Genomic DNA, 25,678 nt, shown 5'->3' on the forward strand with positions numbered 1-25,678 from the left:
TCCAGGATGTCCGGCTCTAGGTGAGTGACCATACCATCGTGATTGTCTGGGTCGTGAAGATCTTTTTTTGTACAGTTCTTCTGTGTATTCTTGCCACCTCTTCTTAATATCTTCTGCTTCTGGTAGGTTCATACAATTTCTGTCCTTTATTGACCCCGTCTTTGCATGAAATGTTCTGTTGGTATCCCTAATTTTCTTGAAGAGATCTCTAGTTTTTCCCATTCTATTATTTTCCTCTATTTCTTTGCACTGATCATTGAGGAAGGCTTTCTTATCTCTCCTTGCTGTTCTTTGGAACTCTGCATTCAAATGGGTATATCTTTCCTTTTCTCCTTTGCTTTTCACTTCTCTTCTTTTCACAGCTATTTGTAAGGCCCCACAGACAGCCATTGTGATTTTTTGCATTTCTTTTTCTTGGGGATGGTCTTGATCCCTGTCTCCTTTACAACGTCATGAACCTCCATTCATAGTTCATCAGGCACTCTATCAGATCTAGTCCCTTAAATCTATTTCTCACTTCCACTGTATATTCATAAGGGATTTGATTTAGGTCATACCTGAATGGTCTAGTGGTTTTCCTTGCTTTCTTCAATCTAAGTCTGAATTTGTCAGTAAGGAGTTCATGATCTGAGCCACAGTCAGCTCCCGGCCTTGTTTTTGCTGACTGTTTTTAGAGCTTCCCCATCTTTGGCTGCAAAGAATATAATCAGTCTGATATCTGTATTGACCATCTGGTGATGTCGATGTGTAGAGTCTTCTGTTGTGCTGTTGAAAGAGGGTATTTGCTATGATCAGTGCGTTCTCTTGGGAAAACTCTTAATTAGCCTTTGCCCTGCTTCATTCTGTACTCCAAGGCCAAATTTGCCTGTTCCTCCAGGTGTTTCTTGACTTCCTACTTTTGCATTCCAGTCCCCTATAATGAAAAGTACATCTTTGAAAAAAAAAAAAAAAAAAAGTACATCTTTGTTGCTTGATAACTTGTTATTGAAAAACATTGCTTGATAATTTGTTATTGAATGTCTTCTGTAAAGAGGGTTCTTTTATTTTTTTCTTTTTCTTTTGAAGATTCCTTGGGACCCTGAAAAATACTCCTTCATCTTCTGAACCACCATCCACATCCCAGGAGCTAAAAAATATCTGCAATTCTCTGGCATTTAAGCTACCAAATATAGTTTATAACTAGCTCCTTCCCTCTCACCTGTGTGTGGCCTGATTACAATTTCCTGTTTAGAAAGCATCCAGGTATCCCATTATCCAGGGCTCTTGAAAAGGCCCAATTCCATGTCCATTTCCTGCCACTGGGGTGGGAGGTGGAGTACGAAGCATATAAAGCTATACTGAGCAACTTCTCTCTATTTGATATTCAAGGACCAAGTATTGTTGGGGTTCTACTCTTACACCGAATATTCATCAGTACATAACATGTATGATCCATTTATACAAAATCGGTTAGTGAGCAAATCTCAAATAGCCCTCATTTGTGCCTTAAATAGCAAGGGAAGTGGGGATGAAGCTATCTACACTTTGGCTGCGTAGACACACTAGGCTGAGGTCCTGGCCCTTCCCAGATGTCATGGGAGCTCTGAGAAAGTCTGAAACCCTCAGTTTCCCAGCTGTAAAATGGGAGAGCTGGATAAAGGATCTTAAGAACAAAGCTTGGCTTTACCTTTTTATGATATATATTGTCTGGACCCTTCTTGAAATTTCTGTGTAGAGGTAACTCCTCTGAGGATTTAGTTGTTAGCGTATAAAGATGCCCAGGAAGTGGTCTGGGATGGACGGGTCACACAGCTGATGGCCTCAGATTAATTGTGTGCATTCGCTGTCTATTGTTAAACACACTGCTCCAAACCTAGTGGCTGAAAACTACGTGTGTCATCTCCCAGTCTCCAGGATCTGGAGAGTCAGGATCTCCAGGTCAGGATCTGGCCGTGACTGAGCTGGATGTCAGGTGTGGGATGGGGCTGCCGTCTCACCTGCTGGCTCCGCTGGGGGAGGATCGATCTGCTTTCTGCTCAGGTGTGTGGCCGCAGGCAGGCCTCAGTTTCTCACGGGCTGCTGGACGGAAGGCCTCCGCTTCTTCCCGTGGGCGTCCACACGGAGCTCCCAACATGGCAGCTTCCTTCATCAGAAGGGAACAGTGAGAAGAGCCAGGGAGGGAGGGAGGGAAAAGAGAGAGAGGAAGAGGGAGAGGGGTGGTAAGTTCATCTTTTTTAACCTAATCTCAGTCGTGATATTGCAATACTTCTACTATATTATTTTCACTAAATTGAATCACTAGTTTTAGCCCAGTCCCTAGTGGAGGGGTTAAAACCCAGTGTGATGGGGATATCAGGAGACAGGGTTTTTTGGGATTCATTTCAGAAACTGCCTACCATACTGTGTGAGTTCAAGAAAGGAAATGCCTTTGTACATCATTTTCTGTAGCTGTAAAATGGGATGCTCATGCCTATCTCTTAGCATACCCTGGTTTTTAATGTGTTATCATCAACTTATTTATTCTGTATTGCAAGCTGTGAACTGGCATTGGAGGAAAAAATGATATCTAATAGAGTCCCAGACCTCAAGCATATTACAGTCTGGTCAAGTAGATTAAGTTCATTTTGCCTTCAACTGGCTTGATATTTCCTCCCTCTAAGCTTACGCCACCAAAATATTTGAAGACACAAATTCAGCTGATGCCCAACTCCACAACAATTGTCATTAGCCAAGAACATGAGATGAGAAACTTCCATGAGCCAGAAGATTTCCTTAACTTGTATTCAGCTGATGCTCCAACTCCACAACAATTGTCATTAGCCAAGAACATGAGATGAGAAACTTCCATGAGCCAGAAGATTTCCTTAACTTGTATTTAGCACTTCCCCAACACAGACTAGATTAGGAGGCTCCATCTAAGGAAGAATGCATTTCCTACTTTGAAAAGAAAAATGCCACTACACTCCCATGGGGAGATGGTTTGACTCCTCTGGCTAAAATTAGGGTTTCTCAAACCAGAGCCTCTGGGTCCCCGGGTAATGGGAACAATATTGGTTCTCAGATTTCTTCTCTTACTATTCTCTGTCTCTCTTGATTTTCTTCCCTCCCTCCATTCCTGCCTTTCTTAATTTTCAGCATTTTAATAATACCTTTTTTCACTTTTAACAATAATGTTTATTATACAAAGCATTATAATTTTCTCAATAGTCTTCACTCATTTATCAACAAAGTTTCCACTGTACTCATTTAATAAATCAACAGTGTCAAACTACACTTCATTACTTTTTGACCTCCAAGCACTCAACTTAGAGACCGACAAAAAAGTGCTTGGCGCACCGAAAGGAAAAAGAAGAAAACCTGGAAAGGTCAACTGAGATACTTAGAAGCAGTTAAAGGGGATGGATGAGGGGAGGAATTAGATTCCCGAGCACCATCAGATTTCCCTCACAGGTCAAAGAGGTCTACAAAATCAGTTTTAAGACATGCGGTTAGAACTAGGGAATCAGAGGAACCCGTACTCTGGGATATTGCAGGTCATCCAAGTTCCTGGGTTGGCAGAAGTAAGAAAAAGAGGGGCAGAGAAAGTGGGAATGGGGGGCAGAGGAGAGGCAGGACAGACAGAAGGTAAGAAGCACAGAGGGAGAAAGCTGCGCCTGGACGAAGTAAAGGTCGGAACTTGTCATGAACTGGAAAAACGAAAAGCCATAGTCACAAATCTGGAAGATGGACTACGGGACGCGAAAGCCTGGAGTTTTATACCTTCCAGGAGGTGATGACAAATCCTGAAGCTGTACAGTGGCAGGCAGTGAGGTGCATTTAAGAGTAAATCATCTGTTTTATAAGAGTAAGGCCTTGGCTCTTGCTTAACTAATTCTACTCTGTAGACTTAAAAACATTATGTGCCTAGAAGGTAGCCACCCAGGCAGGTTACACCTAACAGGCAACACAGAAGGGCTCCAAGCCAAGTGAATCTGTAGAAAACAAAATTCAATTAATGTTACAGTCAAGTGAAAAGACAGTGGATTTCACTGTTCTCTTCAACCCTTTTAATAATTTCCTAAAGCTAAGCCATTCTGATCACTTGAAATAAGCTAGTATTGCCAAATGCTGCATAATCAAATAGGTTGACTGTAATCAAACCCCAATTTTTCCTGAGCCTTAACTGCCTCTGTGATCTGGAACACAGCTGGCAGCATGCAGGTTATTATTACTTTTGGGGGGAGCAGGGAGGGAACTGGGGGTCAACAATTGCCTAACTATACCTGTATGTAAACAAAAGAGATGAAATTGACCAATTAAACTAGCCATTCAGAATCCCTCTTGCCGAAAAGTTATAACCTTGAGACTGATTAAACAAAACAGGATTCTGCTACTCAGATGCTCTGCGTCTGGGAAGCATTGGCTTTGATGATAATCCTGATGATAATTCAGTTTTTATTTCGATCTTCTCAGGCTCTTCTGTCTAAGACTCCTCTGCCCAGCAGCAAGAAGCCTCACACAAACGTGTACCAGGGTTCAGCGTGGTTCCTTCCAAGGGGCGCCTCGCCATCCTCTTCAGTCGTCCACTTTCTCTCGTCACTCTGTTCTCCTTCCTTCAGCCGCTCCTCATCTTTATCGTTGTCCTCATCCCTGCGCTTGTCCTGCTCTTCCAAATCAGTTTTGTCTGGTCTTTGTCCTTCTTTTGCTCTGAAGCTTCCTTCTTGCCTTTCTGCTCCCTCCTGTAACCTTCCAGAGCTTCTTTTAACGGGGTAACGAACCGCTGAAACTCCGTCTCCTCCATGGCAGTGTCTTGACTTTCCCTCTCATCGCGAAGCTGTTGGCACAGGAGGTGGCACTGAGCACAGAGACGCTGGCGGCGCGGGAGGTGGAGATGCTGACACCGTCCCGGAGCGCCTCCTGGATGATTCCGGTGATGACGGCGCTGGGAGGTTTAGGTCCTCAGGCCTCTCCGCCATGGCCGCGGCCGGGGACCCTGCCTGCGACCTCCGCTTCAGGCCTCTACGGCGTCCGCACTTCCCGCATCGCCACGGTCTGACCCAGCGAGGCTTCCGTCCTGCCCCGCGTGGCCCCAGTAATAACCTCTTTTTACATTTCTCTCTGAGAAGGCCAACTTCAAACATCTGGGGTGTTGCTGGACTAACATAACACTGGTTATCTCAGAGTGATCTGAAACATATGATGGTTCTTATTTGTGCCTCTGAAAAGCAAAAATTGGAAACCCAAGTTGATATTTCCTAATAAATTCAGTTTGGCAGACATAGTATCTCAAGTGGTTAGTCTTTAGAGGACAGCGTTGGACACGTTGCTTTAAGTCATGGTGGATGCTGCCCTCCGGTGGACACATGTGGACATTACAATCTATGAATGAGGCGCGAAGAGCATAGGTGCTTGAAAACTTGTTATTGAACATCTTTGCCTAAGGGGGTCTGTTTGTTGTTTTTCTTTTCTCTTGAGAGATTTCTTGAGACCCTGAAAAATTCTGATTCGTCTTCAGAACCACTTTCCACATCTCAGGAGCTACAAAATATTTGCAGTTTTCTGGCTTATAAGCTACCAAGTCTAGCTTTCATAACTACCTTCTTCCTTCTTGCCTACCTGTGGCTTGCTTACAAAGTTTTCTCTTTAGAAAGCAACCAGGTATCCCCATTTTCCAGGGCTCTTAGCAATTCCACTCATGTCTGTTTCTTGCTGCTGGGGCGAGAGGTGGAGAACCAAGGGTATTAAAGAGATAAAGAGATAGTGAGGAACTTCTTTTCATTGTGAACATCAAGGAGCAAGTATAGTTGGGGCTTTCACTCTTGCAGCAAATATTCAAAGCTATCACAAACCTAGACAGCATATTAAAAAGCAGAGGCATTATTTCACTGACAAAGGTCTTGTATAGTCAAAGCTATGGTTTTTTTTAGTAGTCAGGTATAGAAGTGAGAGTTGTACCATAAAGAAGGCTGAGCACAGAAGAGTTGATGCTTTTGAATTGTGGTGTTGGAGAAAACTCTTGAGAGTCCCTTGGACTTCAAGGAGATCAAACCAGTCAATCCTAAAGGAAATCAACCCCGAATGTTCACTGGAAGGACAGATGCTGAAGCTGAGACTCCAGTAACTTTGGTCACTTGATGGGAAGAGCCAACTAATTGGAAAAGACCCTGATGCCGGGAAAGACTGAGGGCAGGAGAAGGGGATGACCGAGGACAAGATGATTGGATGACATCATTGACTCAATGGGACATGAGTTTGAGCAAGCTCCAGGAGATAGTGAAGGACCAGGAAGCCTGGTGTGCCGCAGTCCGTGGGATCACAAAGAGTTGGACACAATTGGCAGCAAGAGCAACAAAAAAACATGTACAAGCTATTTATACAAAATATATAAGTGCACAAAACCCAAGAAGGCTTCATTGCAGCCTTAAATAGCAAGAGAGGTGAGGATGAAGTTGTGTAGACAGACGCTTGGATGGAGACGCACACTGGGCTGAGTTCTGGCCCTTCCCAAATGTCATGGGGGCTCTGAGGAAGTCTCAGTGCCTCAGTTTCCCAGAGGTAAAATGGGGACATTGGATAAAGGAGCTTTAAGAACAAGTTTAGCTCTACTTTTGTATGATTTATATATCCTGGACCTTCTTGAAATTGCTATTCAGTGGTACCTCCTCTGAGGATTTAGTTGTTCATGTATAAAGATGCCCAGGAGCGGTCTCAGTGGAAGTGAAGGGGAAAGTCCTTCAGTCCTGTCCGACTCACTGCAACCCCGTGGGCTATAGCAGTCTCAGGTGAACCTTCAAATATCTGATTGCCTCGTTATTAGTGGCGAGTATTTGTTCTCTATTTTGAAGCATATTACCCCAAACTTAGTGGCTCACAACAACATGTATCATCTCCCAGCCTCCACGGGTCAGGATCTGGCCGTGGCTGAGCTGGATGCCAGGTGTGGGACGGGGCTGCCGTCTCACCTGCTGGCTCAGCTGGGGGAGGATCGATCTGCTTTCCGCTCAGGTGTGTGGCTGCAGGCAGGCCTCAGTTCCTCACGGGCTGCTGGACAGAAGGCCTCCGCTTCTTCCCGTGGGCGTCCACAGGGAGCTCCCAACATGGCAGCTTCCTTCATCAGAAGGGAACAGTGAGAAGAGCCAGGGAGGGAGGGAGGGAGAAAGAGAGCGAGGAAGAGGGAGAGGGGTGGTAAGTTCATCTTTTTTAACCTAATCTCAGTAGTAATGTTGCAAGACTTTCACTATATTATGTTCACTAAATCGAGTCACTAGCTTTAGCCCCATCCTAAGGGGATGGGTTAAAACCCAGTGTGGTGGGGAAACCAGGAGACCGTGTTCTTTGGGATTTATTTCAGAAGTTGCCTGTCATACTGTGTGCCTTCAGAAAAGAATATGCCTTTGTACCTCATCTTCTTTAGGAATGGGATGCTAATGCCCATCTCGTAGGTCTATGGTAAGAAACAAGTGCAGAGTACTGGGAACACAGTAACTAAGAACTCAGTGACCATTATTTTCCATGCATTCCCTATTGGAGGCCTTCCATAAAAATAACTGCAGAATTGAATTATCCAGTCTGTTTCATGTTTTCTCCCTCAACAGCCTTCTGCTCTCTAAGGAGTAGTAGCAATGGGAAATAATGAAAACACCATGATTTATCTTATCCTTAAAGTTATGAGTCAAAATAATAAAATAATCTTTAAGCCACCAATTATATCCAGGAAAGAAATTAAATAGTCATCGCAGCACTGGTTTCTGTGTTTCTCACCAGTATATTCCCAGCACCACAGCCTCCGGTTCATGGCAGACGCTTATAAAATATCTCTTGAACTGTATGCTGTTTTGTTTTATAAATGGTTTCCCAAGGAAACCGGTAAAACATGTTGCTTGGACTTCAAGAGACAACAAGTTTCTTGGTACTGCAGTGAATATTATTAAAAAGAAAACAATGGAAACATCATTGTCTTATCCTTATTTAAAGTTAGGGGTTTCTAGATGGAACACCAGAAATTTCTGGTCTTTTAAGAGAGAAACTTCCAAGGGAAGGCCACATCTTTAGGGTAAGGATGGACTGGCCCAACAAGGGATCTGTTCAGGCTTCTACCATCTGGGTGGTATAGGAAACGTCAGACTGTGCCTGGACTGGTGGTTCATTCTCTGGACTCTGCAACAGGCAGGAGCAAATACAAATGCAAATCCCCTCTGGGGATAAGAAGCTTTATCTGAGGCTTCAAATCCTTCCTATAAATATTTCCTCTAGGACAGTTAGAGCACACAGAGATAGTGCATGCAGAAGATCAGAACTGCGATTGAGAAGCAGAGAAAACAAGAGGATGAGGGCCGCAAAGGCACAGGCTATGGGAACTGTCAGGCACAAGTGAGCAACTCCACTGGCTTGTTATGTCTAAACCTACTGCCCTAAGTTCAGTTCAGTTCAGTCACTCAGTCATGTCTGACTCTTTGTGACCCCATGGACTGCAGCACGCCAGCTTCCCTGTCCTTCAGCATCTCCTGGAGCTTACTCAAAGTCATGTCCATTGAGCTGGTGATGTCATCCAACCATCTCATCCTCTGTCGTCCCCTTCTCCTCCTGCCTTCAATCTTTCCCAGCATCAAGGTCTTTTCCAATGAGTCAGCTCTTCATATCAGGCGGCCAAAGTATTGGAGCTTCAGCTTCAGCATCAGTCCTTCCAATGAATATTCAGGACTGATTTCCCTTAGGATTGATTGGTTTCATCTCCTTGCAGTTCAAGGGTTTCTCAAGCATCTTCTCCAACACCACAATTCAAAAGCATCAGTTCTTCAGCACTCAGCTTTCTTTATAGTCCAGCTCTCACATCTATACATGATTATTGGAAAACCATAGCTTTGACTAGATGGACCTTTGTTGGCAAAGTAAATGTCTGTGCTTTTTAATATGTTGTTTAAGTTGGTCATAGCACTTCTTCCAAGGAGCAAGTATCTTAATTTCATGGCTGCAGTCACCATCAGCAGGGATTTTGGAGTTCACTACTGCCCTCAGTAGTGAATATATGGAGTCCTGACCACCGGTCCACATATTCATAGGTTCTGAGGCTTAGGATGGAGTGAGCTATGAGGTACCACAGGTGGGAAGAGATACACCATGCAAATATTAACCAAAAAGAAGGTTGCTATGGTTTTATTTCTATCAGACAAGATAAACTTTAAGGAAGAAATAAAAGAAAACCTAAATAAGTGGTTATATATGCTCTGCTTGTCAACAGGAAGACTTAGTTTCATGAAGGTACCCATTTTCCCTAGTTTGATCTATAGATTCAGTACAATCCCAAACAAAGCCTTAGCTGGAGATTTTGTAGACAGACAAGCTGAATCTAAAATTTACATAGCAAAAAACATAGGAAATAAAGTAGTCAAAATAATTTTGGAAAGAAAGAAAAATGTTGGAAGATACACATTCCCTGACTTTAAAATTACAGTGTGTCTATAGTAATTAGGACAGTGAGGCACTGTTGAAGTAATAGACTGTACATCAATGTGTATGTGAACTAGACTCCCACAGATATGGTCAACTGATGTTTTTAACAAGATTATTAAATCAGTTCAAGGTAGAAAGAATAATCTTTTCAACAAGTAATACTGGAACAGTTGGACAGTCATATGCAAGCCCTGTCCCAGACAAACAAATCACCAACTCCCCCCTCAAAACTCTTGACCCATACCTCAGATTTTATTTTAAAAATTGACTTAAAATACATCATAGACTTTAATATAGAGCCCTAATTATTAAACTTCTCATAGGAAACAGAGAAAACTTTTGTGACCTTGAGTTAAAGAAAATTTTTGGACATGGCACCAAAAGCATTGTCCTTATAAAAACTGTAAATGGGTTTAGATAAATTAAAAACTGTTTCTCTGTGAAAGATGTTGTTAAGAGAATGAAAAGATAAGCCTCATGCTGGGAGAAAATGTTTGGAAATCACATTGGATGGCAAAGCGATTGTATATAGAACTCTCAAAATTCAACAACAATAAAAATAACCACATTTTTAAAATAAGCAAAAGATTTGAACAGATATTTTCAACAAAGATATATAGATGCAAATAAGCTCATGCAAAGTTGTTCAACATTGATCATTGGAGAAAGGCATATTAAAAGTCCAATAAGATACTGCTATATATGTAATAGAATTGTTAAAACAAAATACATGTGGCTATATTTAAAGTGGATAACCAGCAAGGACCTACTGTATAGCACAGGGAACTCTGCTCCATATTATGTAACAACATAAAAGAGTTTGAAAAAGAAGAGATACAGGTGTAACTAATTCACTCTGATGTACACCTGAAACCATCACAATATTATTATTCAACTGTAACATGGAATAAAATGTTGACAAAACAAAGCAAACAAAAACCCAGTAATACCAACGGCTGGTAACGATGCTGAGTGATGGGAACTCACCCGTCGCTGGTGGAATGCAAAATGGTCCAGCCACGTTGGGAACAGTCTGCCAGTTTCTTATGAAGTTAAACATGCATTCATCACAACACCCAGTAACTCCAAAGGAGGGAAATACAATTTCTCTGGGAAACCTGTATGTAAATGTTTATAGCAGCTTTGTTCCGAACCATCAGAAACCTCGAGTGAACGTGCATGTTCTTCAGCTGGTGAATGGATGAGCAGATTTTGCCACCAGACAGTGGAATACCGCTTAGCAACACAAAGAACAAATGATTGATACGTACTTGCCACAACGTAGATGAATCTTGAACTAGAGCTGTGTGAAAGAAGCCAGAGTCAAAGGCTGTATGCTTAATGGTTCTCTTCATATGCTATTCTGCAAAAGGGAGAACTGCAGCAAGAGAAAACAAAGCGGTGACGGTCAGGGCCATCTACATGGGAAAGAACAAAAGACCGGGGGTGATGGGATTGCCCTCTATCTTGACTGCGGTGATGGCCACGGAACTCTATGCATTTCCTAGTAACTCTTAGAACTGTACCCAAGAGAATAAAGTTCACTATTTGTAAAATAAAAACACCTAAGGACTTTACGGCAAAAAGCAAGAGTCACGTCAAAATGATAAAAGATCGATTCATCAGAAAGACTTTTTGATCTCCAAACCTGCATTTACCTAACAACTGTTTGCCAAATTTAAGTAAAGATAATTTGACAGAATCGTAGGAGAGATAAGCAATCTACAATCATCCTGGAAGAGTAAAGACCCTTAACTCTCAATGATTGATAGAAGAAGGAGCAAGAGTCACACTGAGCCAGTAGCTGCATGATAATATATTTTCTCTGTTTTAATTAAAAATATCTTTTATTTATTTTATTTTTGGCTGTTCTGGGTCTTTGTTGCTGCACGTGGGCTTTCTGTAGCTGTGGTGAGTGGGGGCTACTCTCCACAGGCTTCTCACTGGGGTACTTCTCTGGGTGTGGAGCACAAGCCCTGGGACTTGGGCTCAACAGTGGTGGCTCACAGGCTTAGTTGCCCCATGGCATATGGAATCTTCCTGGGCTAGGGATCGAACCTGTGTCCCCTGTGTTGGCCGGTGGACTCCCATCCACGGGACCACAAGGGAAGTCCCAGAATAACATTTTCTGAGTGCACATTTTATGTTTAAAATATTTCACTATGTTCTGGGCTGCAAGTAAATAATTTTGAAGTATCAAAATTACACAATGTTCATTTTTTTTTAACAAAATAGGATTATGCTAGAAATCAGTAATAAAAATGTAACAAAATGTCTCCATGAATTTGGAAATTAAGAAACGTACATCTAAATAATAATGAATGCAAAAGGAAATGATAATGGAAAATTTAAAATATTTCGTATTGAACAATAATAAAAACATTACATTTTAAAACTTGTAGCAAAAATAGTACTCTGGGAAATTTGTAGCTCTTAAAAGGTATATTCTAAAAGAATAAAGACTGAAAAAAATGAGTTAAGTATACTTCTTAATTAACTAAAAATAAAATAAATTATCAAAAGTAAAAAGAAAGTAGTTATGATAAAAGCAGAAATCAGTGGATTAGAAAATAGGGAGTTTTGATACAGTTAGAAATAGTTCTTCCAAAAAGATTAATAGGTTTGACAGACCTTTGGTGCGACTGATTGAGGAAAAACAGAAAAATGTTATAAAGAGGCATGAGAGAAAAGGGAACATAAATTAGATATAATTAAAATGAATGATATAAAGGAAATCAGTCCTGAATATTCACGGGAAGGACTGATGCTGAAGCTCCAGTTCTTGGTCACTTGATGTGAAGAGCCAACTCACTGGAAAAGACTCTGATGCTAGGAAAGATTGAAGGCAGGAGGAGAAGGTATGGCAGAGATGAGACGGTTAGATGGCATCACCAACTCAACTGACAGGAGTTTGAGCAAATTCCAAGAGATGCTGAAGGACAGGGAAGCCTGGCGTGCTGCAGTTCATGGGGTTGCAAAGAGTCGGACACAACTGAGCAACTGAATAGCAAGATATTATGAATAATGTTATGCCAAAAATCAGATGAAATGGACAAATTCCTAGAAAAGAGGTTTACCAAAACTGAATATCGGTTCTAGAACAAGATTCTGGTTATGGATACACAAGAAATTATATTCTAAAAGTTGTTGAATTGTACCCTTAAAATGCTCGAGTTTAATAGTATATAAATTATACCTCAATATGGTTGTTTAAAATAAAAATTAACTCTGGAAGTAAAAGCAAACCCCCAAATTCTTAAAATCATTGGAAAAATTGAGTTAGTAATGAAAAATCTTCCTGCAAACAAGATTCCAGGCCCAGATGGTTTCACTGAAAGTTCAACCCAATTATTCAAGGAACAAATAATTCCAATCTTACATAAACTTTTTAGAAAATAGACAAAGAGACTTATTCTAACTCATTTCTGAAGCTGTTATAACCTTGATAACAAATTCTGACATGGATAGTAGGCAAAAAAAAAAAAAAAATACAGCCAACCTCATATAAGCAGAAGATATTAAGAAGAGGTGGCAAGAATACACAGAAGAACTATACAAAAAAGATCTTCATGACCCAGATAACCATGATGGTGTCACTCACTTAGAGCCAGACATCCTGGAGTGCAAAGTCAAGTGGGCCTTAAGAGGCATCACTGTGAACAAAGCTAGTGGAGGTGATGAAATTTCAGTTGAGCTATTTCAAATCCTAAAAGATGATGCTGTGAAAGTGCTGCACTCAATATGCCAGCAAATTTGGAAATATTAATAACCTCAGATATGCAGATGACACTACCCTTATGGCAAAAGGTGAAGAGAAACTAAAGAGCCTCTTGATGAAGGTGAAAGAGGAAAGTGAAAACGCTGGCTAAAAACTCAACATTCAAAAAAACAAAGATCATGGCATCTATTCTGATCAGTTCAGTTCAGTTCAGTTGCTCAGTCGTGTCCGACTCTTTGCGACCCCAGGAACTGTAGCACGCCAGGCCTCCCTGTTCATCACCAACTCCCAGAGTTTCACTCAGACTCACCTCCATCAAGTCAGTGATGCCATCCAGCCATCTCATCCTCTGTCATCCCCTTCTCCTCCTGCCCCCAATCCCTCCCAGCATCAGAGTCTTTTCCAATGAGTCAACTCTTCCCATGAGGTGGCCAAAGTACTGGAGTTTCAGCTTTAGCATCATTCCTTCCAAAGAAATCCCAGGGCTGATCTCCTTCAGAATGGACTGGTTGGATCTCCTTGCAGTCCAAGGGACACTCAAGAGTCTTCTCCAACATCACAGTTTAAAAGCATCAATTCTTCGGTGCTCAGCTTTCTTCACAGTCCAACTCTCACATCCATACATGACCACTGGAAAAACCATAGCCTTGACTAGACGGACCTTTGTTGGCAAAGTAATGTCTCTCCTTTTCAATATGCTCTCTAGGTTGGTCATAACTTTCCTTTCAAGGAGTAAGTGTCTTTTAATTTCATGGCTGCAGTCACCATCTGCAGTGATTTTGGAGCCCCCGCAAAAAATTGCAAATAGGTGTGGAAACAATAGAAACAATGACACTTTATTTTCTTGGGCTCCAAAATCACTGCAGATGGTGCCTACAACCATGAAATTAAAAGTTGCTTGCTCCTTAGAAGAAAAGCTTTAGAAGAAAAGCTATGACAAACCTAGACAGCATATTGAAAGGTAAAGATATTAATTTGCTGACAAAGGTCTGTAAAAGCTGATTTTTCCTGTGGTCATGTATGGATGTGAGAGTTGGACTGTGAAGGCTGAGCGCTGAAGAATTGATGCTTTTGAACTGTGGTGTTGGAGAAGACTCTTGAGAGTCCCTTGGACTGCAAGGAGATCAAACCAGTACATCCTAAAGGAAATCAATCCTGAATATTCATTGGAAGGATTGATGCTAAAGCTGAAGCTTCAATACTTTGGCCACCTGATACGAAGAACTGACTCATTTGAAAAGACCTTGATGCTGGGAAAGATTGAAGGCAGGAGGAGAAGGGGACGACAGAGGATGAGATGGTTGGATGACATCACCAACTCAATGGACATGACTTTGAGTAAGCTCTGGAAGATGCTGATGGGCTGGGAAGCTGGCGTGCTACAGTCCAGGAGTCACAAAGAGTCAGACATGACTGAGTGACTGAACAACAATAACAACAGCAATTTCACATATATAAAAAATTCTAGCCAAAATGTTAGCAAATAGGATCCAGCAATATATAAAAAGGATAATATATTGTCACAAAGTTGGTTTATTCTAGTGGTGGAGAAATAATTTTTTTTCAGGAAACAGTGTTAGGATGAATAGTTGTCAATTTGGGAAAAAAACTAAGTTGGATTCCTATTTAATGTCATTTACAATAAAACATTTCTAGGTGGATAAAATGAAAGGAAACTTAGGAGATGTTACAGGAGGGTATTAAATGATCTTGGAATATTTTAAATACTTTTACATGAGACACAAATTTCTTGACCTTATAGTCAGGAAAAGACTAAGTTTTTGACTATATAAAACATTAGGAATTCCTATTTATCAAGACTTTATAAAATTTTTTAAAGCCACAGAAAAGAAAAATGATATTTGTTTCAGCACATATAATTCATAAAGGACAGGTGTCTGGAACATAAAAAGAACCTCTGTAAATCAATAAAAAGTCAGCTTTCCCAAATGATGAAAACACTTGAATAAAGGAAATCCAGAAGTCCAATGAACAGATGAAAAATTGTTCAACTTTCTTAGTAATCAAGGGAATGCAAATTTAAACCACTGTAAAATAACAATATACCTTCATGTGTTGGAAGAAATAAAAATCAAACTATCAAACAACTATCAACAACTATCAAACACTTAAAGAAAAATTAATACCAATTCTTTCCAAACTCTTACAAAACATGGCAAGAAACCAATAACCTAGAAAAGGAAGCAGCAGTTTATTTTATGGGGCTAGTATTATCCTGATGGGGCTTCCCAGGTGGTGCCTTGGTAAAGAATCCACCTGCTAATGCAGGAGATGGGGGCTCAATCCCTGGATTGGGAAGATCTGCGGAAGAAGGAAACGGCAACCCACTCCAGTATTCTTGCCTGGAAGACTCCATGGACAGAGGAGCCTGGTGGGCTACAGTCTATGGGGTGATAAAGAGTCAGATACAACTGAGCCACTGAACATGCATACACAATTATCTCGGTAGCGAAACCAGAAAAAGACATCACAAGAAAAGAAAACTATAGACCAAGCAAGGTCATGAACAAAGACGTAAAAATCCTCAACAAAAGACTAGGAACTAGAACTTAATAGTAAGTGAAAAGATCATACACTGGGATCAAATGGGGTTTTTCCCAGAGGAGGAAGTTTGGTTTAACATTCAAAAATTAATTAATGTAATATGCTGCATCAGTAGAATACAGGACGATAACACGGTCATCTGAATGCGTGCAGAAAACCACTTCACAAAACTCAGCTCCTCGTCATAATAAAAGCACTCGGCAAACCAGGAATACAAGGAAAATTCCTCAATCTGATAAGGGGCATCTATGAAAAACCTACAGCTAACATCATACTTTATGTGAAAGCTTTCCCCCTAAAATCAGGAACAAGGTAAGGACATTCACTTTCACTATTCTATACACCATTGTGTATAGAGCAATAATGGAAGAAAATGAAATAAAATGCATACATACTGGTAAGGAAGAAATAAAACTACTCGTATGTGATAAGATCTTGTACATAGAAAATCGTAGGGAATCCACTAAAGATCTTTTAGAACTAATAAGTGAGTTCTACATGGTTGCAGGATACAAAGTCAATATACAATGATCATTTGTATTTCTATTAATATATAGTAACAATGAGCAAACCAAAATTGAAATTAAGAAAACTTTTCCATTTTCAATAGCACCAAAAACATAGATATATAAGAATAAGTTAACAAAGGCAATGCAAGATATGTATACTGAAAATTACAAAGCATTATTGAAAGAAATTAAAGAAGGCCTAAACAAATGGCGACATTCTATGCTCATGAATGAAAAGACTCAATATTGTTAAGATGGCAATTCTCTCCAAATTGATATACATTCAACATGATCACCATCAAAATCCCTGTTGAATTACAGAAATCAGCAAGCTGATCCTAAAATTCATATGGAAATGCAAGGACCCATGAGAGCCAACATGATCTAGATAAAGAAGGACCGAGCTGGACTCACACTTCCTGATTCAAAACTTACAACAAAACAAAACTTACCACAAAGTGACAGTAATCAAGACAGTGTGATACCGGTATAAAGACAGACGTATAGATCAATGGAATAGAAGGAAGCGTTCATTACATATAGTTAATTGATTTGTGACAAGAGTGCCAAGATAATTCAATGTAAATAGACATGTAAATAACTCCCTACATGGAATAAAACTGAGCTCACACCACACGCAATATACAAAAATCACATCAGAATAGATAAAAGCTAATTGTAAGAGCTAAACCATTTAGTTATTAAAAGAAAACATAGATGTAAATCTGCGTGGCCTGGCTTATGTGATGGTTTCTTAAATATGATACCAAAAACACAAACAATACAATAAAATATAGCTAAACCGAATATCAAAATGTTAAACTTTTGTGCTTCAAAAAACACCATGAAGAAAGTGAAAACCCATAGTATGGGAGAAAATTTTTGCAAGTCATATATCTGGTAAGGTATATATATATATATAGGATATATATATAAGGATATATTGGATATATATATATATATGGGATATATATATATGGGATATATATATATATAGGAGAAGGAAATGGCAACCCACTCCAGTATTCTTGCCTGGAGAATCCCATGGACAGAGGAGCCTGGCAGGCTCGCAAGAGCTGGACACAACTTAGTGACTACTACTATATACATATATAAAGTAATAAAAAGACAATCCAATTTTAAAATGGGCAATGGATCTGAATAGACATTACTTCAGAGAAGATAAACAAATGACCAATAAACACATGAGAAGGTGTTCAGCAGCGTTGGCTATGAGCGAGATGCCAATCAAAACAGAAGGAAATACCAAGTCACACCCACTGGAATGGCTATTATAAAAAAGAAAGATAGCAACAAGAAGAAGATATGGAGAAATTGGAACCATCATAGGCGGCTGGTGAGAATGTAAAATGCAGCTGCTTTGGAAAACTGTCTGGCAGGTCCTCAATAGGTTAACCGTAGAATTGCCATGCGATCAGGACCTCTACTCCTGGGTATGCATATACACAAGAGATTGGAACATGTCCACACAAAAACTCGTAAATGAATGTGCTCAGTGGCATTTTCATAATAGCCAAAAGGAGGAAAAACCCTGGTGCTCATCAACTGATAAATGGATAAATAATAATAGTCATACAGTGGAATATTATTTGGTATAAGAAATGAAATGCTAATTCATGCTACGGTGTGGGTGAAGCTTGAGCAGTAATGCTTAGTGAAAGATGCCAGTCACAAAGGCCCATATGATTCTACTTACATGAAATGAAATAAACAGGAAAAGCTATAGGGAAAGAAAGTAGGCAACCACGTCGTCTAGGGAGTTGTGGGGAAGAGCAGTGATGTCTAAGAGGTTTGGGGTTTTGTGGCAATTAAAATATCCTAAAATTTAAAAAATATTAATTCTTTTTTAAGCTTTATTGAGGTATTACTATTTATTTAAAGTGTATATTGTGATGATTTGATTTATGTATATAAAAATGCTCAAAAACTGTGATAATATAAGAACAGCTCTGTGAATATACTAAAAACCATCAAATTTTACAGTTTGAAAAGGTGAATTGTGTGGTATGTGAATTATACCCAGTAAAGCTGTTAAAAATTACAAAACAAACAAAAAACCCTTGGACAATACCAGGTGTGAAGGAAGCTGTAGAGTAATGGAAACTCTCAGGTGCTATTCATGGGAGATGCAAATTAGCATAACCATTTTTGTCTTTACTTACATTTATTTTCTCTTTTGGCTGTGTCTCATAGCTTGCAAGGACCTTAGTTCTCTGACCAGGGATTGCAGCCCACACACTTGGAGTAAAAGCTGAGTCTTAGCCACTGGGCCGCCAGAGAACTTCCAGTGTAACTACTTTGGCAAGATGTTTGGCAGTACTATCTAATAGCTGAAAATATGTATGCCTGTGACTCAGCAATTTCATTCCTGTCTATACCCCTAGGGAAAATTGTATACACATGGCCCAGGATACATTTATAAGAATAATAGCATTATTTGTAATAACTCCAACCTGGAAACAACCCAAATGTCCATCAGTAGAATTTGTAATTTAATTGTGATATAGTCCTCTGATAGAAACAGATCAAGACAGAGAATGAATGACTTAGAACTATTCTTAGCAAACATGGATGAATCCTAAAAACTTAATGTTGAGGGGAAGAAAGAAGGCACAAAAAATATAGATAGTTCATTTACATAAAGTTCAAAGCCAGCTCAAACTACAGTTTAGCATTTAGGGGTGTATCTGTAGGTAATAGAACATTCTAAAAAATACAAGAAAATGATTATTTCAAAAGTCAGTATGGTGTTTACTTTCTAGTTGTGGGGAAGAGACATGTGGGGCTTTGGGGACCCCCTTCCTTGACCTGGTGTGATTACATAGCTGTAGGGTTAATGTTGTTCATTAAACTATACTTTTATATGTTTTTGTCTTTATCTGTATGTAATAATCTGCAATACAAAAAGGTCAAAGAAAAGCTTGACAGTTTGGGAACTAACAAAAGGAATATTTTGTTACTATTTTAAACTTACTTAAAATTGATTATTTATAGGTATTTGGAGTGAAGTGGGGGGAATTATATGTGCTTACATATTATGCTGCCCTCATGACCCAGAAGTTGATATATTGCATTATAAAGAAAAGAACTCATTACCAGTAGTGCCTGTAGTGGGACTATATGCTGAGGCTCAGGACTGGTTTAGATGAATGGATGCAAGAGAGATTGCACAGGGTGATACACAGTATAAATTCCTAACCTTTTGAAGCGGGTGTCAAAGAGGGTAATTGGATTCTCTTCAACATGCTTCTTGTTGCTGCTGTCAGATCGAAAGATACCCTGGATCGATGGAGGGGCTGACCCAGGAAGTCAAATCTCATCTCCTTCGGTAACAACAGAAGACACAAATTCTTCCCCAGAGGATCTCAGTCCGTGCCCTGTGCCCAGAATGAAGGTCGCAGCTGATCAAGCAGAGTTTGCCATGCAATTTAGGACTAGAGTAGATTCTAGGTCCCAGGTTTTAAATAATTTACAGTCTGACTGGGGAGACCAAAGGGACATCCCTGAATAGGAATTTTAAATTTTGAATTATGAATTCTGTGGTTTTAATTATAAAGGTATTAGAAGGGAAAATATTTGTAGATTTCATGCCAGAAAAACTTACAGATCAATAAGAAAAGTATGACCACCTAATAGAAAGATGGGCAAAGGACCTGAATACATAGTTCAGAGAAAAAAAAAAATTCAAATAGAAATAAGCATATGAAAAGCTGCTCACCTTCACTCATAAGTTAAGCACTGTAGATCAAAGTGACAAGGGATTCTTAATTACCTATCAGATTGGCAAACATTTATAGGTTTGAAAATAGCCAGTGTTGGTGAGTCTGTAGGGAAATAAATATTCTTTTTTGCTGCTAGGAATGTAAATGTATTTGCTGCTGCTAGTATTTACTAAGTCCTAATTCAGAAAACTGGAGAAGGCAATGGCACCCCACTCCAGTACTCTTGCCTGGAAAATCCCATGGACAGAGGAGCCTGTTAGGCTGCAGTCCATGGAGCCTTGAAGAGTTGGATACCACTGAGCGACTTCACTTTCACTTTTCACTTTCATGCATTGGAGAAGGAAATGGCAACCCACTCCAGTGTTCTTGCCTGGAGAATCCCAGGGACAGGGGAGCCTGGTGGGCTGCCGTCTATGGGGTCGCACAGAGTCGGACACGACTGAAGTGACTTAGCAGAATTCAGAAAACTAAGATCATGGCATCTGGTCCCAGCACTTCATGGCAAATAGGTGGGGAAACAGTGGAAACAGTGTCAGACTTTATTTCTGGGGACTCCAAAATCACTGCAGATGGTGATTGCAGCCATGAAATTAAAAAACGCTTACTCCTTGAAAGGAAAGTTATGACCAACCTAGACATCATATTAAAAAGCAGAGATATTACTTTGCCAACAAAGGTCCATCCCTTGGACTGCAAGGAGGTCCAACCAGTCCATCCTAAAGGAGATCAGTCCTGGGTGTTCATTGGAAGGACTGATGCTAAAGCTGAAACTCCAATACTTTGGCCACCTCATGCGAAGTTGACTCATTGGAAAAGACCCTGAGTCTGGGAGGGACTTGGGGCAGGAGAAGAAGGGGACGACAGAGGATGAGATGGCTGGATGGCATCACCGACTTGATGGACATGAGTTTGGGTGAACTCCAGGAGATGGTGATGGACAGGGAGGCCTGGCATGCTGCGATTCATGGGGTCGCAGAGTCGGACACAACTGAGCGACTGAATTGAACTGAACTGAATTAGTATTACTAACCACTGAATTAATATTTACTAATTACATCAGTGTAATCTTTTTGAAGAACAGTTGGCAGCACCAACTATTAAAAAACAAAACCACCCACACTTTGACTCAACAATATGAGTACCTGGAATTTAGCTCTTGGATATACTCTTAAAAGTATGGCAATATAGATAGAGGTTAGAAAGTAGTGACATGAATAGCCTCCATGGAGAAGAACTGGGTGGCTGGAGGCCATGCAGGAAGCATGGAACAGGGATTATACGAAAGAAGGGGCGGTTTTTACTTTTTATGCTCTTGTGCATTAGGATTTCGAAACATGTGGATGTGTTACTCGTGTTTTAAAAATAAGACTTTAAAAAGGGCCTTTAGTATAAGTTTGCTGGGACATTGTAGCAAGAATATGAATGGAATCATACAGCATTTGTCCTTTTGCAACTGACTTCATTCAGCATATTGTGCTCAAGGTTTATCCATGTTGTAGCTCATGTCAGAATTGTCTTCCTTTTATAGGCTAAGTAATATTCATGTATGTGCTTCCCTGGAGTTTCAGTGGTAAAGAATCTGCCTACCAGTGTAGGAGACCTGGGTTTGATCTCTGGGCTGGGACGATCCCTAGAGAAGGAAATGGCAACCCACTTCAGTATTCCTGTCCGGGAAATCCCATGGACAGAGGAGCCTGGTAGGCTGCAATCCATGGGGTTACGAAAGAGTCATATAATACTTAGTAACTAACAACAATCTTCATGTATATAACATTTTTATTACTTCTCCCTCTTGGATGTTGTGAACAGTGCTGCTATGACCATGGATGAAAATATCCCTTTGAAACCCAGCTTTCAATTCTTTTGGATATGTACCAGGAAGTGAAATTGCTAGATCATATGATAATTCTATTTTTAATTTTTTGAGGACTCACCATACTGTTTTCCATAGTAGTTGAACCATTTTATAATCCCACCAATTTGTCTACTTCCTTGCCAACACTTGTTATTATTATTTTTTATAGAAGTCTCATCCTAATGGGTGTATGTTGGTATCTCATTATGGTTTTGATTTGCATTTATCAAAAGATCTTTGATAATATCAAATACCATTTAGATGTGATAACACTGGGATCTGACACTAAATATCTCTTCATGCACCTGTAGGCCATTTGCGTCATCATCTTTGGAGAAATGTCTATTCAAGTCTTTGGTCTGACTTTTAATTGGGTTATTTGAATTTTTTGTTGTTGAGTTGTAGAAGTTCTTTATATGGTTTGGCCATTGGTCTTGGTACTTTCATCATAAATATCTTTGCCACAAGGATCTTTGCTGCATAACTGATTGACTGTCAGGCAATTTCGCCGCACAAGATAAAATAATGAAAAATAAAAGAGGGACATTAAAAAGGGCATAATGAAACATGAGAAATGAGAAACATAATTAAGAAGTCTTTATTGCAAAATGCAAAATACTTGAATACTTTGAAAATGTGTGTAGATTCATGGCAATGTTGGACAAAGCATGGATTTTAGTTTGTGGGTTGTACCTGAGCACTTTTCTTCGAAGTCTTTCATCCATTGTGTTTTCTACCTTTTTTGCTTGTTGATCCATTTCCTGGTTCAGCATGGCACTTTTTCTTTTTTCCTAAAACTTCTTCCTTCATTAAGAGAGGTATCAACTTCTAAACACTGGGATGAATACTTGTGACTGAGCTCTTTGCTGCTTTGTGAAAGCCTCGACGCTGTCTTATGCTCTTGGTGTATTGTCACATGCATTGCTAATGCATTTGAACCATTTGAAGCCAAAGTGTCAGACCAGAAATTGTCAAGCAGTTATTTCATCTTTCACAGCGAAACTGCCTTATGGCCAATTAGCTCTGCAGTCAAAATTTTTGCAGCGAAAATGCTCATGGCGTAGTGAAAATACTGATAGTGTGTCCCGTGTTTTCAGATGTATGATTTGTAAAGTTTTCTCCCATTCCCTATCAGATATATTCTTTGCAAATATTTTCTCTCATTCTATGGGTTCCCTTTCCATTCTGTTATTACCGTTTGAGTCACAAGAGTTTCGAAGTTTTGCTGCAATCTCATTTGAGTGTTTTCACGTCTGTTACTTATGCTTTTGATATCATATCCAAGATGGCAGTGCCAATCCAGCGTCATAAAGATTTCCCACTATGTTTCTACTAGGAGATTTGTAATGTGGGGTCTTATGTTGAAAGAATACATTGATTTTTTAAAATTCTACAAGTCCACATGAATAAGTGGAACAAAGATAAAAAGAAAACTAATGGTGGAAGGAACGTTAGAAAACCATCATTTATAACCTCCAAAGCAATAGTTGATTCAGGTAAGGATCACTGATGGATAAATGCATTTGGTGAGGAATAAGATATTCTAGTGGTCTCAAAGTTGTCACTCCTCAGAATTTTATTAATTGCCAATGGCAATTAATTAACAGTGTCTCTTTAGAGTTGAGAGAGCTAGGAGTCATCATCTGGACTCAGGAATTAAATTTAGCAACACTAATGATGGGACACCTTGACATTCTGTGTGTCCTGAAGTGACGTAACAAGAGGAATGAACTGTCACTGAGGATGTGCTCCTGTCAAAAATGTTTAACTTGAAACTAGGCATGAGGGAATAATCAGACAAATCCCAAATATGAGCTATTCTGGACGAAATAGAAGACAACCAGATAAGTGGCCTATGCTTGTCAAAAAATACCATAATATACTGTAATATTAATATATAACAATATGATTCTTATTGTCGTTATTCAGTCACTCGGTTGTGTCCAACTCTTTGAGATCCTATGGGCTGCAGCATGCCAGGCTTCCCTGTCCTTCACTATCTCCCAGAGCTTGCTCAAACTCATGTCCATTGAGTCAACGATGCCATCCAACCATCTCATCCTCTGTCACCCCCTTCTCCTCCTGCCCTCAATCTTTCCCAGCATCAGGGTCTTTAATTCTATACTTATAATTATTTGACAATTATATTAAAAAAGCAAGGAGACTGTTCCAAATTAAAAGAGAGCAGAAAGACATAATAAATGCAGTGCATGACATTTGATTTGATCTGGGATCAAAATCAAAACAACAGTAACAACTCTAAGAAGTATGCTTGGACAACTGCAGTTCCTAGAGTGGCCCCAAGGACACAGTAGGAATCTGATAGATATTGTTGAATGAATTCCTGATGGTAGTAGTTAGTGGTGGTGGTTTGGGTAGATGGGGCTTTGGTCACAGCTAAATACCAAGATATACTAGGTTTGTGTTATTACTCTTATGTTCTGTGCTGTGCCTAGTCGTTGAGTCACGTGCGACTCTTTGCAACCCCATGGACTATAGCCCTCCAGGCTACTCTGTCCATGGGGATTCTCCAGGCAAGAATACTGGAGTGGGTTGCCATCCCCTTCTCCAGGGGATCTTCCCAACCCAAGTCTCCCGCATTTCAGGTAGATTCTTTACCGTCTGAGCCACCAGGAAGCCCTATTACTTTTATACTAATACATAAAATGCAATGAGAAGAAAATGCATTGTTAATAAATGCAGAAAATAACAAGGGAAATTTTAGGTAGAGAAAATGTAGCTAGGGGAAGGACCTAAGGAAGAAGCCCTGAGACTCCATGCCAGTGAAAAGGAGCTAAAGTCAAAAGAACATTAAGTGTGAAATGAAAGGAGAGGCCTTTCTGGAGGAGAAAGGAGTTTTGTAGCAAAGAGGAAGAAAATCCAAAAGAAGAAATGGAGGGCCTTAGAAAAAGAATGCATGAGCCTCTGATGGGGAATGTTGATGACGGGGTGGCTGTGCATGCATGTGGGGTCCTTCAGAAATCTGTACCTTCTGCTCAATTTGTAAAATAACTTTATTTATTTTTGGCTGGGCTGGGTCTTTGTAGCTGCATAGGCTTTCTTTCATGGTGGCGATCGGGAGCTGCTCTCGGGGGCAGCGTGTGGGCCTCTCCTTGCGGTGGCTTCTCTTGCTGCAGATCATGGGCGCTATGGCGCGTGAACTTCAGCAGCTTGGCCTCATGGGCTCAGTAGTCATGGCTCCCAGGCTCTAGAACACAGACTCAGCTGTTGTGGAATCAGTATGTGGAATCTTCTCACCAGGGATTGAATCCTGTATTGGCAGGCAGATTCTTTACCACTGAGCCGCCAGAGAAGGTGTGTGCAATCTTTTTATATTAATTTTTATTGGAGAACAGTTGCTTACCTTCTGCGCAATTTTATAGTGAACCTAACAGTGTTCTAAAAGAGTAAAGTCTATCAAATAAAAAGTGAGGAAGAAGCAAAGGATGGAAGCAGGCAGTGACCTTTTCCTCTCCCTAAAATGTCTCTTCAAAGAAAGCAGCAGCTATTGATGAGCTGGAATTCATTCCTCCACTTGACATTTGGAGGTGGTTGGAGAAACGCTGCCATGATCTATCTGGGGCTTGCACGCTTCAGCCTGCCTAATCCCAGATGGCTGGAAGGGGTGGGTTTCTTTCATCCTGACTTCTTTGAAGATGCCTTTCAGGAGAGGATCCCACGGCCTCGTGAGAACACAAACGGAAAAGTGAGTGAGCTTCCCCAGGAGCAGGAAGGTAATCTGGGTTGGGTTGGGGGGTGGGTGTGGGGCCCTGATGCAGGGTTTCTCTGGTGACCTGTGACTCGACCATTGTCACATCTTCAAGGCCCTGTGGACACATGTCCATGCAAATACCATTCGATCTCAGCAGACATCCATCCG

General features: G+C 40.3%; 1 pseudogene; it reads right to left on the bottom strand.

Annotated features, from left to right (window-relative positions):
* Positions 1–4,472: 4,472 nt before the first annotated feature.
* On the bottom strand, positions 4,473–5,029 carry LOC105608518 (DNA polymerase epsilon subunit 3-like; annotated as a pseudogene).
* Between the last annotated feature and the right edge of the window lie 20,649 nt (positions 5,030–25,678).

The sequence above is a fragment of the Ovis aries genome, chromosome 2 (assembly GCF_016772045.2).
Source record: "Ovis aries strain OAR_USU_Benz2616 breed Rambouillet chromosome 2, ARS-UI_Ramb_v3.0, whole genome shotgun sequence".
In the NCBI taxonomy this organism is placed as follows: Eukaryota; Metazoa; Chordata; class Mammalia; order Artiodactyla; family Bovidae; genus Ovis; species Ovis aries.